The sequence below is a fragment of the Sander vitreus genome, unplaced genomic scaffold (assembly GCF_031162955.1).
Source record: "Sander vitreus isolate 19-12246 unplaced genomic scaffold, sanVit1 ctg154_0, whole genome shotgun sequence".
NCBI lineage: Eukaryota > Metazoa > Chordata > Actinopteri > Perciformes > Percidae > Sander > Sander vitreus.
The window spans coordinates 897501-903956 of NW_027595402.1; positions in this window are offsets into that span (position 1 = coordinate 897501).

A 6456-nucleotide genomic window follows, 5' to 3' on the forward strand; every position below is an offset into this window, starting at 1 on the left:
TCTGTAAAATGGTGTTTAAAATCTCGTCTCGTGAGCTGGGTGTCTCGTCACACCCCTAATTATCACCCAACTCTGCTGAGTTTCTAAACCTCTTGTTTCGGCTTCACACTCGGCACATTTACTGTAAAACCAAAACTGTGTGATGTAGTGTCAGACAGCAGACAGCTCTGGTTAACCCAGTGTACACTGCCTCCCCAACAGCAGACAGACACAGTTATGGCGTTCTTCCATTACATGGTACCTGTCCCTGGTACTTTTTTAGTATCACCTCCGTAGAGGTTCCGAGCGAGCTGAGGCGATACCAAAAGGTGACGTGAAGACCTGCAGACTACTGATTGGTCGGAGAGAATCGTCACTAATCACTGCGTCATCTTTTTTTTTTTGCTGCCTCCAGCTTCTTTTGAAACTAAATGTGTCTTCTGGCAAACAGCCTCATGCCGAGAGTCAGAAACACAACACACCTTAGACGTTCTGTGTGTGTGTGTGTGTGTGTGTGTGTGTGTGTGTGTGTGTGTGTCGCATTAGGTCACAGCAGTTTCCTGCTGCGCTGCTATGACGACCAGCCACGCTCGCCTCACGCGAGAGGCGGTACTAAATCTGCAATGGAAAATGGAGGAGGGGGCACCGCGGCAGAGCCGAGCCGAGCCGAGCAGAGCAGAGCTGTTACTAGCAGCGGGTGAGCGCCATTAGAGACGAGTCGGTAAAGAACGTAAAGCAGATAAAGAGCCAGATATCAAACCAAATCTAATCCTGATCCTCATTGGGTGTTGTTCTTACAACACGCTAATGTTCCTGCTCTGTGTAGAAACAGCAGAGGTAACACCAGACTGCTGGGGAGATTAAACCAGATTAAAGACATCACCAGCACACAATCAACACCTTTGCTAAACACACTAACAAGAATAACCAGATTTGCAAAACACCTCAACAAGAGCACAACCTGTACGGCCATGATGGTGTAGAAAGCCCTCTGCTTTGATTGGTCAACTCTTTCCCTGTCCCCGCCCTGTTCCCCTGGCCCTGGACGAATCAGAACGCAGAGAACAGAAAGACCGCAGAAGGAAATGACGAACAAGGAGAAAATCAAGAGGCTGAAATCCACAATCAATGATAAATCATCCGAAATCATCAGACATGTTGCTACAAAGGAAAGCAGCCAAATACAGCCAATGCTGATATTTCTGATTCTGATCCCTCTCTCTCCTCTCAGTGTCAGGTAGGTGACGGGATGAACGACAGCCAGGTAGCGCTCCACACAGGTCAGGATGTGAAAGAACGTCTCTCCGTACCAGGGGATGTCCAAAGAAAGAACCCCACAAAAAATACATAGTCGCGATCCCTGTAGAGGTTACAGCAGCAGAGGGCGTGCCCGAAGACACCAATCAGCTCCATGGCGACCGTGTGGTAGGTGAAGCTGTCTGAGTGACTCGTCGTTGCTGCTGCGGAGGTGGAGCGATGTTGCCGCCATCGTTGGAGACCCAGGTAGAGGTTGAGGACGCAGAGAGGGAGGAGGAGGAGGAGGATCTTTGTAATGTTGTATGCAAAAAAGATGAAGGAGCTTGGTCTGGTGATGAAGCAATACATGGTGAAAGGAAGGCCAGGATGCCGGACCGAGTCATTGGAGGAAGAAGAGTTTACTGCCATATCTGGAAGAGAAAAAGGAAATCCAATGGAGAAATAAGAAAACTGTCCAACTTCTCCTCCCTACAGTGCTTAACCGGCATTTAAATACAAATACAAATAGGGCTTCAAGTATTTGCTGCATGTGCTCGAACCTCATTTCAACATGCCATCGCGTCCACATATTTGTTGTTATTATTGTTTATATATGTAATTTGCACTTTCATAAATAAGAGATGCTGTATTTCCAGTTTTATAGCTGATTGTCTTATTTTGTTTACAAGTTCCAGATGGAGTCTGGAGATGATGTGGGGTACTTACTGTTTACATCTTACTTTATACGCTTCAGGCTGTTGCAGCTAGCTCAGGGGAGAGACTGGATGACACTAGGTGGTTCAGCCTGAGACATACACAATAAAAAAAAAAGTGCCTTCTGCATTTGTTTTGCTTTTCCCTCCATTGTGTTGAACCGAACCGTGATGTCTGAACCGAGGTATGAACCGAACCGTGACTTCTGTGTACCGTTCCACCCCCAATGCTGATATTGTAAAAATCAGTGGAGTGCCCCTTTAAAGTTTAGTAGTTATACTTTAGGAAAACCACTGATATCATAAAATACAGATAAGATAAAGATAACGTTTGTTTCACAATAATGTGGATATAAGATGATGATATTGAAGTAATAAGAACACCAACCTTGTCAGTATTTGTTGCTGGTCTTCCTCCCTCTGTGGACTCCTGTGTCTGAGTATCTGATCCAAATCTCTCTCTCTCTCTCTCTCTCTCTCTCTCTCTCTCTCTCTCTCTCTCTCTCTCTCTCTCTCTCTCTCTCTCTCTCTCTCTCTCTCTCTCTCTCTCTCTCTCTCTCTCATCCAAATTCAAATGTTTTATTTGAATAAAAAACAAATTGGCATTGATAAATGATCCTATTGATAAATAAACAATCACAATGACGGATCAAACTGAAAATATATCAACATAATATTCTTCATATCCTATATGTATACAGTACCTTTATTTGAATGAGTTTAATGAGTATTATTATATTGTTGCATTACTGATTGCATACAAACCACTACATGATACCATTTGTGTCCAGTTAAAAAATCAACACATTTTAAACAGACATCTTGTTTTTGATAATTAATAGAACAAACGTGGTGAGCCTCAGTTGTCCTTACTTGAATATATGTTTTATTACAACACAAATCTGACATCAGAGAAGATCTTGGTACAACATGAATGAATGGACACAGTCATACCAAATCTCTTTACATTTCACTCAGCTTTATATGGTAACTAGATTATTGTATAATCGCACAATCAGACAATTTAATATTAAAATAACACGCCTTCATTTCTACCACAACATCGATCCAGCTGGAGTTTATTTGATCGGTCCATTAGATGGACAGTTGACAGAATTCAAAGTAAGTCAAAGCCTGCCGTGTATTCAAATCAAATAGAGTCATTAACTGTTTTGCAACCCTCTAATACAAAATATTTTACTATACTTATATACCAAAGACAGTGTAATATACCAATGCATTCTCATGAACGGGTTAGTATGATAGCGTATGAAAAGGTGTGAACACGAACATGAAGCGTTTGCAAGGCAACACAGATCCCAGTACCAGCTGGGAACCCTATTATAATTAAAAGATTATTTTCATATTTCCGGAGGTAAAAGTAGTACTGCAGCCTACATCGTATAAGTTATGCAGGTGAAATTTTCAGGAGTGTTCCAGACCTTGCAGCTCACGACTTGCAATATTTTCTGACTTTTGCCTTATCGCTGTCATGCTTTGGGACTGACTTTCCCGGATGGCATGGCTCGTTGGGGGCCAATTAAGCTTGGGAGGCTTGGACCCGTCATAACTGTTTGCAGTTCTAGTCCTATTTGACCTAAGCTCAGCTATTGACACTGTGTTGGCATCAGTGATGTGGCCCTAGATTGGTTTATCTTTTATCTGTCAAATATGTCTGTCTTTCTCAGAGATCCTTTGAGAAGCCTCCTCCTCTCAAGCTGCTCTTTTTTTGTGGGGTTCCCCAGGGGTCAATTTTGGGGCCACTCTTATTCACCATATACAAGCTACCCATGGGGAATATCATTCAGTTTATAATATTATTTTCATTTCTATGCTGAAGACTACGGTGGCCGACAGGGGCAAACGTCCTGCAACTTAAGAAAACACATGCCAATAGACAAAACACAAGCAATTTAAGAAAACATCTTCATTAATTTGACAACACATGCGCAGCATTCAGCAAACGCACTGCAAATACCACAACACAACCAAGCAAAAATAAACGCGCACAAACCCCGAAAACAAATTCTCCAGGCTTCTAGGGGGAGCAGCTAGTGGAACAGCTTGATTTTCGACCCCACGGGGAGAGAGCGCTCTGCCTTTTTATTAGAGTCGGGTATATATACATATACACACATACACACAAATATTTGGTTGTATGTGTTCATACAAAAAGGAGCTTTGCACACATTAATCAGAGCTGAATATTTGATGACTGCAGTGTTTTACATTCTATGTGGTCTTGATTTGGGTGTTTACAGTGCTCATTTACAATTAAAATCTGGTTCTTCAAGTTAATTGTAGCACATAATTTCCCACAAAATAGTGGCTAGTAAAATGCTGAGTGGCTAGTAGCTTCGTATAACCACTAGCCACAGGGGCTGGTGAGCAAAAAAAGTAAATGTCAAGCCCTAAAGATAAGTTATGTCTTCTGTTTGTTTTTAGTTCAGTCGTGACAATAACGTGGATATAAGCAGATGATATTAAAAAGTAATAAGAACACCAACCTTATCAGTATTTGATGATGGTCTTCCTCCCTATGTGGACTCCTGTGTCTGAGTATCTCCTTCAAATATACTGGCTGTATATCACAGCCCCACTTCACCTCTCTGTCCAAGTTCAATTCAAATACGTCTATATATTTATAATAATAATTTTGGATGATAATGGTAAAATGAGCTTCTGTATACTTTGTCTCGGTGTGGTTTCTGTAGCCACCACAAACCGAGACAACACAGCTGCCGTCATGTTTCAACGGAAAACCAAAAGGTAGGTACGAGCGTACAAGTAGTAAGTTGTGGTCTATGGAAAAAGAGCAAAGCAAAACAGCTGTTGGGGCTAAACAATAGAAATAGAAAGAGGGAAAAGGAGATGGCATGTCAGACCACTCAACCTCTGTCTCTCCCCTTCATGAAGTACAGCTGAGCTGACGGTGCGTACTGCACAGCCAACTCAGAATAACGAACAGCGAAGTATGTGACAAATTCTAAAAAGTTACAGACTATTTGTTTCTTAATAGGCATACATAAATATAAATATAGGCTACCATCTGGGCTTGCACGGCCTGAACATCAGATCATCCAAAATGTCTCTGTGGATGTGAAGCAGTGCCGTGTGTGAGTGATAGTGCTACGGAGCCAGGTTTTCAGGCGGCGAAGAGCTGAGAAAGAAATTTTGGGCCTTTTCTGCATCAATTTATGGTGCAATACACAAACCACTGAACTAAACGGTTAATGAGATCATATTAATGCAGCAAAAAATGTAGAGAAACAATTCAGTTCACAATTCAACTTTTTTTTTTTTTATGTCACTTGATCTGAGTTTCTTAGTAGCTGAACTAGACTGTAACGCTGTATCAACATTAACTGAAGGACACACACTGAGTTGAAAGGTTTTTTTGAAAGTTTGATTAGTTTTGCACATTTTGGAGACGCACCATGAAAAACTAAGGAGAAAGAAACTTAATGTAACATTACATGAAGCCCTGAATGGATCATTTTATGTTAAATGTCACTTGATCTGAGTAATCTAAAAAGGAAGTTTGTTTCTTAGTAAAACTTCAGCAGCTTTTGGAAAATAAGTTGTTCTACAGCGTCACCATCTGGCCAAGCTGAGTAACTTCTGTTATATGACTGCTGTTAAAACCATCTGATGTCAGACAGATGTTTACCGGGTTATTTAGTCTCAGTTCTACATTTACTGAATTGGTATGAATGTGTTTTATGAGCTGGTCCAACACTACTGAGTTGATGCACCTGATATCAGATACAAACACTGGTTTTCTGTCTTCATGCAGCTGCAGAACACACACCAGGAGGCCCAAAAGTCACATCACATCATTGGAACAAAGTCAAAACTTCTTTAAGAGCTGCAAAGTTCTCATAGTCTCTGCTGTGATATTTCTAGTAGATGCAGCTGTAAGATGTCCAGCAGCAATGTTTCTATATTACGTTCTGTTTGTGTCGTTGCTTTGTTTGCACTTACTTTAGTCTCATGTCTCCTCCAGCAGAACAAGTCAGATCCAGAACTGCTCCAGATGTGAGGAGACATTTGGCAGCTTCACTTCTTACGTTCTGGGTCCAAACTGTTTGAAGGAAGAAACATAACATCAGTTACCACCTCCACTGATCAATATATACTTATTTTAAGTACTCTAAGTACATTTAGCTGATACACACTTACATACTTTAATTTAAGTAAGAAATGCAGGACTTTGACTTGTAGTGGAGTGTTTTCACAGTGTGGTATTGGTTCTTTTTAAGGCCCGACACAACATGGACCAACCAGGACCAGGTCTGGTATATGTGCTGACAGGGTGATTGGGAAATGAGACCCAGGTGATCAGGATGAGGAGAGTCTGAGGACACCTGGTGGACAGGTGGACAATCTTCTTATTCTTCTGCTGAGCACTTCTCAAGCACTTTGTTCTATACCTTAGTATTTATTATTTACTGTGAATGTATTGTGAGACTGTTTTCATATATATAACCTCTGAATGTTTAAATTATAAGTTGAATCACTCAGTGGA